This window comes from Molothrus ater, chromosome 3 (genome assembly GCF_012460135.2).
Source record: "Molothrus ater isolate BHLD 08-10-18 breed brown headed cowbird chromosome 3, BPBGC_Mater_1.1, whole genome shotgun sequence".
Classification (NCBI taxonomy): domain Eukaryota; kingdom Metazoa; phylum Chordata; class Aves; order Passeriformes; family Icteridae; genus Molothrus; species Molothrus ater.
In genome coordinates this window covers 110,606,480-110,618,820 of record NC_050480.2, presented here as the reverse complement: position 1 = coordinate 110,618,820, position 12,341 = coordinate 110,606,480, and positions in this window count along the sequence as shown.

Here is a 12,341-nt window from a genome sequence, read left to right as displayed (position 1 = left end):
GATACATCAGCATCTCTGGGAAGCCCCAGGGAGGTGCTTCCCTGGCTGGTACCATCCATCCCCAGGCAGAAACAAGCTTAGGAACCAGCCTGTTCCTGAATTTTGTGCTAGGGAAGCTCCTGTTGCTTCCACAGCTGCCCCAGAGGGGCTGGGAACAATTTTAGCTGCTTCTGAGGAGGGACAGAGAAAGGCAGTGCCCCGGGACAGAGGGGGTTTCCTTCCTTCCTTCCTTCCTTCCTTCCTTCCTTCCTTCCTTCCTTCCTTCCTTCCTTCCTTCCTTCCTTCCTTCCTTCCTTCCTTCCTTCCTTCCTTCCTTCCTTCCTTCCTTCCTTCCTTCCTTCCTTCCTTCCTTCCTTCCTTCCTTCCTTCCTTCCTTCCTTCCTTCCTTCCTTCCTTCCTTCCTTCCTTCCTTCCTTCCTTCCTTCCTTCCTTCCTTCCTTCCTTCCTTCCTTCCTTCCTTCCTTCCTTCCACCTTGGCCATCAACCCCCAACCACCCAGGCCCCTTCCCCCATTCCCAGATTCAGCTTTTTTTCTGAGAGAAACCCCTTCACAGCCTTTTTATTCCTTTTTCTTTACCCTTCCCTTCTCCTGCCTGATCCATCCGCCCTGTCCCCCGAGGGCAACAGGGAGATTTACAGCCCCCTCCTGAGCTCCAGCATGGGAGGGCTGGGATTTCCCACCTCCCTTTGAATGCCAGGGGTACTCCAGACCCCCACAGGAATTTAGAGGCTGTGCCTGCACAGGATTTGGAAATCTGGAGTGCAGAGAAGGGGGTTGTCCTGGATGCAGCAATGCAGATTCGGAATGAACAGCAGCATTTCCACATTTCTGATGAAAATGCAAATTTTTTTCAATTTTTTTTTTTTTTTTTGCTTTGCCAGCATCTATTTTTTGTCAGATTTCAGATCTGCATATGCAAACTCAGCCTGGTGATCAGCTCTCACTGTGCTGCAGGGAGGCACCTGAAGGCTGATGATGATGGAGAGGCACCAAGGGAGATGGAAGAGCTCTTGGCTGCCTGTTAAAACTGTCTGATAAAGACCTGCAGCAGCTTTTAGCAGCAAAAGGAATCCCAGAATCCCAAGAGGGGTCAGGTTGGAAGGGATCACAGTGGGTCAGCTGGTCCCGCTTCCCCATCCCAGGGCACAGGGTTGTGTCCAGATCATTCTGGAATATCCTCATTGAGGAGACTCCACTCCCTCTCTGGACTATTTGTCCAGTGCTCAGTCACTGCCCAGAAAAGTTATTCCTCATGTCCAGGTGGAACTTCCTGGGCATCAGTTCCTGCCCATTCCTGTTTTCCTGTTGCTGGGGCCCACAGAGCAGAGCCTGGTCCATCAGGCAGATGGAGGTTCAACATTTTCAGCAAGATCTCATCCAAATCAAAACTGAGTCTGTGCCCATGAACCAAGCAGCACCAGGGAACAGACAGGCACAGGGTGGAACAGCCCCTGGCCTGGTTTTGGTGTGGGATGAGCAATCCCAGGACATGGCTTGGGAATGACCACAACTGGGGCCCCTTCCTGACAAACAAGTTGGATTCAGCCACCCAGATTTGATAGCCAGGAGCTTTGAATCACAGGGACATGGCCAGACAGGGTCAGCTGGCCTCAGGGCCAGCAGGTCTAGCAGGGGGAGTTCACAGCAGAGGTGTTGCTCCCAGGGCTGGATGTCTGTCTGTCTGTCTCCTCACAGGAACAGACCACACACTGTCACCCGCTCCCTCTTCTGTAAATGTTTATTTTTAATTCAGTTGCGTAATGGATTTCAAATGAGCTGCCATAAGATAGCAGTGAAAGGCTGCAGCCACATCCCTCTGAAGCCAGTCCATGGCTTTGAATGTTTTTTGGCCTGGATGTATCTTGGATAAATTGTCTTCATCCAAAAAACACCAGTGGGGAGCTGCTGAAGAAGAGTGGTGCTCCCACTGATGATGCTCTAACACCAACCACCTGCAATGGACACCTGAAATTAGTCAAAATAAACCTGTGAAATACCACTGCTGTCCACACCTATGGCTCAGCATTTTCTCAGACACAAGGAATCCTTTCTGCTGCCCACAAGGATTCTGATTCCCACAAGGAATCCTTTCTGCTCCAGAGACTGCCAATTCCAACAGCATCCCTGGGCACAGGAGCTTTCCCAGAGGACTCCTGAATCCTTGGGAACACACAGATCCAAGCCTCAGGTTTTGCTGGGATGAGGTTTTGCAAAGCCCAGGCTGGAAATTCCTTGCTGTAGTAGTAGTTTGTAGAATCATGGAAGGGTTTGGGTTGGAAGGGACCTTAAAAATCCTCTCATTCCACCCCCTGCCATGGGCAGGCACACCTTCCACTGTCCCAGGTTGCTCCAAGCCCCATCCAACCTGGCCTGGGACACTTCCAGGGATGGGGCAGCCAGACTTCCTTGGGATGACCTGTGCTGATCTGAACACCACAAACTCTGTAAGGTGCCTTAGAGCCCCCTAAATCTTACCTGACTTTCTGAGCTACCTCTTACCACCCAAAATGAGCAGAAATGGCCATTCCTTTATCACAACAGCAGCAGCTCAACTCAGTTTGGATTTGAACCTTCTGCTTCTTGCCCTTTCTGCTGGATTTGGGTGGTTTCTCCCTGCAGGTATCCTGCCAACAAAGCATGGAGAGCTGGATCTCCTGGCAGGGTTGTGTGGCCATTCTGTGGGACCAGAGCTGGAATCTTGGAGAAGCATCAATGGTTTCTCCTCAGCTGGTCCCCCAATAAATGCTTTTTCTCTAAAGCAAAGTCCCTGTAGGGAAAAGTTCCTGAAGTACCTATAGGGAACATATAGGATAGCTGGGACAAGAACATGGAGTAACAGGACAAAGGGGAAAGGGTTCAAACTGGGAGAGAGTGTCTTTAGATAAGATATTGGGAAGATATTAAGGGTGGGAAGGCCCTGACACAGGTGCCCAGAGAAGCTGTGGCTGCCCCTGGATCCCTGGAAGTGTCCAAGGCCAGGTTGGACAGGGCTTGGAGCAACCCTGGGATAGTGGGAGGTGTCCTTGCCCATGGCAAGGGGTGGAATGAGGTAATCTTTAAAGTCCTTTCCAACCCAAACCAATCTGTGATCCTACAGTTCCCTGGGACTCAGCTTTCCAAGCATGGGAAGAGGAGGCTCTGGTGCTCCCAACCATCATCATCCCATCCTGGGCAGGAGCAGCCTCCACGTTCTCCACAGGGACTGGCACCAGGAAAGCCCTCTGGCATGGCTGGAGGATCACCTGGGAGCAAATCAACCTGGAAACGTGGCAGAGGCACCTCCAGAGGGCAGCAGGTCCCCAGGTGATGCTGTCCCCTGGCGTCCCCAGGGGCTGCAGAGGTCAGCTGTGGTCACCTGGCCGCTCATCTCTACGGATCACTGAGGGACCTGGCACTGGCCTGGGTCAGTCTTCACAGAATTGGTGAATGGTTTGGGTTGGAAGGGACCTTAAAAATCATCTAATTCCAGTCCCCTGCCATGTGCAGGGACACTTTCCACTAGATCAGGGTCCTTCCTTGGGTATCTACTTTATTTTCTCTATGGTGAGCCAAACATCAAAGACCTGACAAAGGACGATTGTGCCTGAAATCCTATCAAAATCATGGTGGGAATTTTCAGCCCATTTGGTTTTTTTCAAAGGTAAAAGTAAATCCATTTGGTGATTCCATAACTAACTTTAAGTGTGTGTATTACTGAATCATTTCTCCCTCAAGTCAAAAAAGTTTCCCCAAGACCTGAAGAACTAGAAATAATTTCCAAATAAAAGCAAGACCTGTTCCAAAGATTTTGAATGATTTGTGATGGCTTTCCTTTGATAAACCTACTAACCCAATTCATTACAGCAATTCATAAATAAAAAGCTTTTAAAAATCTCAGAACTGATATATGTTTTTTCCACCTCTCTTCCTTGCTGGAAAAAAAAAAAAGGGGATTTCAGTTCTACTTTCACTCAAAATATTTCTTGTAAATTAATTCCAGGAGTGCTAATGAATAAAAATTCCTTTTTCAGTTTTACCTGTCCACCTAGTAAGGCTTCATCACCAGAACCCACAGGACTAGAGGGGTCTTTAAAAAGGCTGTGATTGCCCTGAACTTGTATCCTAGGCTTTGGGAGGAAGGGAAAGGTAAGAAAAGCCCATCTCAGACTCTTGCTTTAAGCTGGGGGGAATGAAGGGTGGAGTCCAAGCTGCAGCCTCCCTCCCTTGTCACCCCAGGATCACTTCCTGCAGCAAGAGCTGGGATGAATTCCCTGGATTTGGAACTGATGGTCAGGGAACACAGTTCTACTTCAGCAGCTGGTGGCTTGACAAACAGAATCTGGACAATCTCCTCAACCCAGGACAATAAAATGAAAGACCAATAAATGGATTTTTTTTTTCTCTCACCCCAGCTGTTGGAATTTTTTTCTATTTCTAAATAAAACTGAGTATTTTGGGGACCTTAAAATGTGAACAGCACTTGAAACGTGTTTGCCTGTTGGATTCCTCTGCTTTGCTGTTTGTTCAGAATGATGAATGAGCCGTGAAATCAAATGTTTGCAACACTCCCAATGTCCACTATTCCAGAGAGAGCCATACTTTGGAATTTGCCTGCAGACAACTTCCTCTGCAAAAATTCATCACAAGAAGGGTGTTATCTCAGCCAGTGGTGATCCTTGAAACTGCAGGACCAAGAGTGAAGATCCAACCTTCTCTTAAAGAATATTTTCATCCCTCATCTGAAAAAAAAAAAATAGCTGATAAACCTCCCATTGCTCAGCCAGTCTCAGACAGGATCCTGTTGTTCTGTTTGATGAGGCTCTGGCTGGTTTTCCTTTCTCCTTGTCTCAATGAGAAGGGTGTCACAGACATCTCTTATGAAAAATCCTTTCCTTAGGATTTTTTCTCCTGAGAAACTGAGAGGCCTCAGGAACAAAATGTAAACAATGATTATCTGCTGCTGTGGAATGCAACAGGTGCATCTGTGACTGGTCTCATGTGGTTGTTTCTAATTAATGGCCAATCACAGTCAGCTGGCTCAGACTCTCTGTCTGAGCCACAAACCTTCTGTTATTCCATTCCTTTTCTATTCTTAGCCAGCCTTCTGATGAAATCCTTTCTTCTATTCTTTTAGTATAGTTTTAATGTAATATATATAATAAAATAATAAATCAAGCCTTCTGAAACCTGGAGTCAGGTCCTCGTCTCTTCCCTCATCCTCAGACCCCTGCAGAACACGGTCACACAGGGGCTTTATCCAGAATCCAGCAGGATCAGGAGGTGATACTCAACATCTTCCTGGCCTTCAAATGAGTTGGTGGGTCTGGAACCCTGGGCTGGGGGAGGAAATGGGGATGATGGAGCTTCACAGCATTGCATGGTGAAAACAGGAAGGATCTGGAGTGATTCCAGAGGAGGCCACAGAGATGCTCCAAGGGCTGGAGCCCCTCTGCTCTGGAGTCAGGCTGGGAGAAGCTCCTGGGGGTGCTCACCTGGAGAAGAGAAGGATCCAGGGAGAGCTCAGAGCCCCTTCCAGAGCCTAAAGGGGCTCCAGGAGAGCTGGAGAGGGACTGGGGACAAGGGATGGAGGGACAGGACACAGGGAATGGCTTCCCACTGCCAGAGGGCAGGGATGGATGGGATTTGGGAAGGAATTCTTGGCTGTGAGGGTGGGGAGGCCGTGGCACAGGTTTCCCAGAGAAGCTGTGGCAGCCCCTGGATCCCAGGCAGTGTCCAAGGCCAGGTTGGACAGGGCTTGGAGCAACCTGGGACAGTGGGAGGTGTCCCTGCCCATGGCATGGTGGAACATGATGATTACTTTCCCTTCCCACCCAAACCATTCTGTGATTCTCTGGTGCTCTCCTTGGGAATGGAAGGCACTGAAATGCCCCAGAGCAGTGAGATTTGAGCTGGGCCTCACCCACAGCAGCTCCAGATGTGCTCTGGGTGCTCAGCACAGGCAGAGCTTTGTGCAGTACCACAGACAGTTAATGGCACAAATCAGAGGGAGGGCAGATCTCACAAAATCTCTCACACAAGCAGTAGAGAGATACCAGGATGTGCTGTCAGCTGTCTCCTGTGCTCTTCCCCCTGTGCCCTAAATGGCATCAGCTGTCTTGTACTCGTTGAAGAAAGGAGGAAGAACATGACCTGTCTCTTTAGGTGAGATCTGAAGCAGAAACAGAACCTCAAATGGAAAGTGAGTGAGGTTACAGCCCGTAACCCAGCTGATTACAAAAAAAGAAACTTCTCAGACTCGAACCTGACTGGTGGTAAGCTCTCTGAAAGTCAAGTGCAATAAATAACCCCACCCCTTCCATTGGCTCAGACTGCTCTGAGCTGTGAATGGGCCAATTTACACAACCCTAGACCCATATTTCTCCTCCCATTTTCACGCCAGCTTTACACCCTGAGGCTCCAGGGCTTGACTTTCACATCACTCCAGCCTGAATGAGGGCAGCTCAGGGCCCTGTTTGCAGCAGGACTGCACTTCTTTCAGCCTGAGGAGCCTTTGTGGGTTCTTCTAAGGTAGACCCCATTCTAATATTAGTAGGGTGTGAGAAGTGTGGTCACACTGCCAGCCCTCCACTGCTCTAAGTGTAACAAACCAGCTCCATTTGTCATTCAGCTGTTGGCAACAGGAAACCACCAACAGCAACTCAACACACGACAACAAGAAGAATTAGGGTTTTCTCTTTCTTCATGCTCCAAGGATTGAAACTCATCAGAAGGAGCTGATGGTCCCAAGCTGATGGTCTGGAAGGGGGTTTTTCAACTCTGGTGGACAGCTAAGATTGAGTGGGATATGATTTAATCTGAACACAGGACTCTCAAGGTAAGTGCAAAGGATTTTCCTAGCAGTTTTCCTTCCTTCCTGCTGTCTGTTTGTTGTCTGGTGCTCCACTGGGCTTATTCCTTTAGGATATTTAAAAATTTGGCCCAGTAATTAAAGCCTTTAGGGTGGGATGTCCAATGAGCCAAACTGCTGCTGTGGACCAGGATAGGGGGTGTGTCTGTCTTTCCTTCTGGCAGCTTCCCAGTGCTGGAATTGGGAATGCACTGAGGTGGGGCTGATGCTCCGAGTCAGATGTTCACCCAGTGGGTTCTCTCTCAGGCACGGGTCAACCTTCTTCCTCTTAAAAATAGTGAAAGTAGATGATAGCCAGGAGTGAATGAGTTTCATCCAACTGAATTTCTTGGAAATGAGAGTGGCAGGAGAAGGTGAGATCAGGGACCCAGCTCTGAAGTTGAGCGGAGGTGGAAATTTGGGCACTCGGCTTCCAACACAGCAACCTCTGGGTGCTGCAGTCAGTGTGGGGAAGGGTCAAATCTTTAATTCCCATTTGTGGAGATGCACATTTGGGATTTTTGAGAGTTTTTGCTTTCTTCCACCCGACAGATGGTTTAAATGGTCTCACTGGATGCAATATTTCGTTTTCACCAGCTCCTCCGCTGAAGCTGGTAAAACCACTGCAAAGTTAACGCTGGTTGTAGACAAATCTTCTGGCAAAGCTGGAAATCTCCAGCAGAGCTGTAGGAAGAATGGACTTGCTGCTTCTACCCTGGTCATTTCCCAGAACCTGCACTAGGCCTATAACTTTCATTCCTGATTGAAATTTAGGTCAGGCTTAAAATTGCAGAGCTCTAAGTTGGAGCATGGATATTTCAGGATATCTGTGCTTGCTGTGGCACTTTTGGGAGGGAACAGCACTTGCTGTGTTGTGGGGTATTTGCATCTCAGACCTCCTCAGGTGTTTCCTCAGGGCTTTGTGGCCAATGATGCCCCACTGAACGCTCTTCAAAGTGTTTTAGTTACCCCATTCATGATTTGGGGCTATTTCTTGCCTCTCGTGATGGGCTGCTCTGATATTTAATTGATTATGAATCTTTAACGGTGCAAAACCAGGGCACTGCCAGCAGTGAGGGTTCCTGCTGCATGCAGAGCACACGCACATGGTCCCGGCTCGGGGACGTGCTTGAGATGGAGAAGGCAGATGGAAATGAGGAATAAGAAAAGAAAAGCTGCAGGGCAGCCCAGGCACCCTCATTAATATGCTCAGTCGGTCATTCTGTCAAGGTTTAAGTCATTTTTATCAGAAGATTTGGGGGCTGCAGAGCTTGTGGTTTCTCGTTCATATTCTGCTCTCTTCTCCCAGACCTCCTGCAGCATTTTCATTGTATTGGTACCCAGAAGTCAGTGAAAAAACCCTTCTGGCCCATTCTTGTTTTGTTCTGCCAATACAGGGCTATTGTGAGGATTGCAAAGTCAAACCCGAATTTTCTGTTGGAGGAGGAAACACCCAAGGCATATTTAAGTGAAAATTTTGCAAAAGTGCTGCTGGTTATTCTTCATTTTCTCTTCCAACAAATTCCCATGTTTGATTTAATCAGCATGGAGTGTTCTGTGATGCTGTTATACCCTGGGCTTTCAGCTGAGATGGTGTGCTCCCAGCTCCTCATAACTAAACCCACAATATCCCAGGATCGCATCCCCCTCCCTCATCATTTGGGCTGTGTGTCCCTTTCAAACACAGCTATCAGCTCCTTTATTTCTGATTTGTGGCTTTCTTCCTGAGCCATATTTCAACCTTTAATTCTCTGTGGCACCTTGATGGGCATATCAGCATCCGAAAATGACCTTGAGGATATTTTCAGAAACAGCCCAGGCTTTTTGTCATCTAAAGCAGTTGTGGAAAGGGGGGATTCACATGGATGGATTTCACAGGGATCACAGGGATGTGCTGAGCAGAGCAGGAGCTCCTGGGCACGCTGTTACTTCATCATTATTTGCCGTCCTTCCTTCCTTCCCCTCATTCTTTCCATTCCATCTGTGTTAAAAAAGGAGTTTCCTCACCGCTCCTCCACGGTTCACGAGCCTCTGGAGGCACCCAAGCATTGCCTCCATGTGGGTGAGCTCCCTTGTAGCCAATCATTTCCTGCAGGGGTTCTATCACAGACAGAAAAATCTTGCAGGGCACCTGGGGCTAAATCCTGCTGGAATCCTTGCAAGCCCCAAAGTTTCCATCCATGTCTTAATTCCATGTGGTGCAAGTCAGCTTTTTTCATTAGGCTGACCCCACATTGCAAGATTAGAAGTAGCTGGGGGGGGGGGGTAAAAAAGGATGAAATTTCCACTTGCAGAGGTCTTGGCAACAAATTACAGCCCCAGGGTCCTGATGCTGCTTATGGAAGGAGCGGTTGCATCGATGGACATCAAAAAACAGGCTGTGCAGGGTTATGGTACTTGCTTAAACATAAATAGGAATGTAAACCAGAATTCCAATATTTCATGCTGGACAAGATATTTACTTCTCACAGGTCAGCCTGTTTTCCATACCAGGTTTAAATCCATCACAATATCCAACCAAAAATATCTCCCCCACCACCAAAAACCAAGCTCACACCACAGCAGCTCCTTGTGTTGAAGTAAAATAATGGGTTTCAATTATAATTTTTTTCCAAGAAAAAGCTGCAACTGAGCAGGAGAACAATTTTCCCGTGGTTTTACAGAGCAATTTTGTCTTTGTTAATGCTGGTCAGTTTTAATTTCAAAAACGTTGTGGCCTTGCCTATTCAAACGTCCAAATCCAGTGATAAATGCCTGGAGGAGAGGGACACGGTTGAGCAAAGGTATGGGAAGTGTGAGCTGTGTGGAATTACTGCAAGAAATGATGTTGCCTCATTTGCTGGAGACACAGCAAAGAGGGAGGGAATAAACTTGCAGTCCACCATGGAGTCATGTAATGGTTTGTGTTGGAAAGGAACCTTGAGGGTCAGCTCATTCCAACTCCCTGCAATGGGCAGGGACACCTTCTACTATCCCAAGTTTTTCCAAGCAATGTCCAACCTGACCTTGGACATTTCCAGGGATGGGACATCCACCATGGGCAGGACAGGCAGTTGTCAGTCTTTCAGTGAAGGAAATTAGTGGTGGTAGTTAGGAAGTCATTTTAAGGCTTTGGGAATTGGAGGGCTGGGATAGACTGATAGGAAGCAGTGGCAATTTCCATCACTGAAAGCTTTGAAGTACAAGTTAGGGGGTCTCTGAAATTAATGACCTTCATGGTGCCAGCCCCACATTTCTGCCATCCTGTGGAATACATGTGGCTTCTGAACTGAAATGCACTTTTCAAGATCACCCCCCTGCATTTCTCCCTCTTTATTTATTTGTTTATTTACTTACTTACAAAATAATTTTCCAAACTTGACCCAATCTCTCTGATGATTTCTGCTCCTCTGGAAGCCGTGGAATGCGTTACTGATCAAAAAGCAGCGAGCGGCACCCCTGGGGTCCTGTGTGTCAGGCACGTAGGAGACACAGCAGAAATAATAAACACATGGCTCACAAATGAATTCCTTGCTACTTAATGAGCAGAGAAGAATGAAAAATTTACTCAGTGTCCTCCAGGATGTCTGGTCTGCCTCGGTGATGGCAGAATCAGGAATGGTTTTGGTGGATGAAGGTTGGGTGAAAAACTCTTTGTCACTTGATAAAGGGACCTTCCAGCCAAGAGGTAAAAGAGGTGCTTGGCCCCATGCCCAGGTCCCCATGGTCCCAATTTACTACAGGATGGTGTTTCCTCATTTATGGATAGTCTCTCTTCTCCATGAAACCTGGGGTGGGAAAGAAAAACTGTAACAAAATGTTTGTGCAGAGGAACTGCCGGACTTCTTTCAGCCCAGACAGCTCCTTGCCCAACACCTGAGCCTTGGTGGCATCCAAGGTTATATGAACAACTTGGGACCATGAAATCTGGGGCAGAACCTCTCAAAACGTGTCTGTGGGAGGATGATGATTGAGAAGTGGGCTTTGAATAGAGGTTAAATTCGACCTGCGGAAAAATCAAGGCGTCACCAGTAATGCATGATGGAAAGAGGGAGAAGTGATGCCAATCTAAGCAGGCAGAGAAATTGATAGAAAAGCTTTAAATTGACTTTTATCTCGACTTTTTTTCCTGGCTGTCTCTTGCATATTTGGCCTTGACCATTTTAGAAGCAGAGGAAGAAGAGCACAGCTGCTTGAGACATTAATGCAGCAGACTTGCACAATTATTATTCTTTTTTTCCAGTGAAAGGTGCCAATATTCGTGGGGTTTCTGTGACAGAACCTTTTGAGAGGTGGTGATTTCCCATGGAATGCTTTTTTTTCCCCCTGAAAATTGTGGCAAAAAAAAGTTGGAAAAAGCATTCTGAAAGTCACTGAGTGGTCTGCCAAGGAATAATAACTGTGAGTGGAAGGGAATTGTGATGTGGGACTCTGTACAGGACTGGTCCTAACCAGGTGAGAAGAAATCCTGGTTTAGTGCAGTACTGCTGGTGCCAGGCCGAGGATGGGCACTGGAAAAGCAAGAAACTTTAGGAAATAAAATTTCTTCCATCTCTGAGACAATAAATTCAGGCCAGATCAAATGTGAGGTGACCTGAGAGTGGATCAGCCCGATCAATTCAGTGCCATAAATAATGACTTTCTGTAACAAACGTGGTTGTGAGGTTTGGCTTTGTTCTGTCACATTTCTGTCTCCTTTGAGCACCATAAGGACGTTTCAATATTATTTTAATTCTGAAAATCAAGTTAATCTTCTAATTTCGGGTAAGGGATTAAAAAGTAATGGATTTCTTCTTTCTTTACCAGCATCAGAAAGGAAATAATATTGAGACAAGGTCTTGGCTGCTGCAAGTAGTCAAGAATAGTCATGTTGTGAGTGTAGGACAAGCTTGGCAGGGAGGACTGACCTGGGCAGGAGTCACTTTCTCTTTCAAAAAGGCTTTTCCTCATGGATCCAGACAAAATCTCTTTGTGGCAATTGCTAGCAGAATATCTCCCAATTGCCATCAAGCTCAACCTGCATTTTCACCCCAGTCCCTGGACATATCCCTGAAAAACCAATGGGATTTAATAATAAATAATGGTAGTGAAACAAGAGGGAGCCCTTTTTCACCCTGCACTCAGGGTGGTGAAGGGTACCTGGTGCCTGTGTCTGAGTGTTATCCCAAACACAGGGATGGAATCAGGGAAAATCCTGTTTTCCTTCAAATCAGGGAAAAAGGGATAGCCTGTCTCTTGCAAAGTAGAGATCCAACAGGAGGGCCGGTGGAATCAGGATAGACTTTAAATAATCATAATAAACATACATGGATATTTATAATCTAGGGGCCACCACAACTCCTGTAGAATGGGGATCACCAGGGGTTTGGATGCAGCCACCAAATTTTTAAGAGGAGGAGGAACCCCAATATTGCCTGTTTTAGTAGTTGAGATGCTGCCTCAGAGTTCAAAAAGTCCTCGAAGCTCTGAAAATGAACTCTCAAAATGGAGTCTGGTGGGTTGGTTATAACACATCAGCATCCTCCAAGAGCAGCA